This window comes from Charadrius vociferus, unplaced genomic scaffold, assembly GCF_000708025.1.
Source record: "Charadrius vociferus isolate BGI_N301 unplaced genomic scaffold, ASM70802v2 scaffold411, whole genome shotgun sequence".
Classification (NCBI taxonomy): domain Eukaryota; kingdom Metazoa; phylum Chordata; class Aves; order Charadriiformes; family Charadriidae; genus Charadrius; species Charadrius vociferus.
In genome coordinates, this window is record NW_009646935.1 from 3115814 (window position 1) to 3116191 (window position 378).

Consider the following 378-nt stretch of genomic DNA (forward strand, 5'->3'; position numbering starts at 1 on the left):
GAGCCCGGCGCTGACATCAGCAGGATTTGAGAGAAAAGGGGGTGGGAGGGGTGGGAGAAGAGGACCCCGAAGCGCTCGGTCTCTCCAGGGTGGGTGAAAAACCAAGGGTGGGAAAGGGGGATGAGGGACAAACCTGCCTCCATTTTGTTCCCCGGGGGAAGGCAGTGTGCGCTCAACCTCTATATTAGACACCAGAGACTCCGCGCAGGCGGGACTGGGAAAAAGTGTGTCCTGTTCCCCCGTCCTGCCCCAACATTGTGGCTTTTTGGGGGCTGTGATGCAGAAGAGGAGGTGGGCAAGTAGTCACACTGGGGGGGGAAAGGATTGTTGGCGTGCGAGATACATCTTTGACCAGGCAAGAAAAAGGGGGTCCTGCTG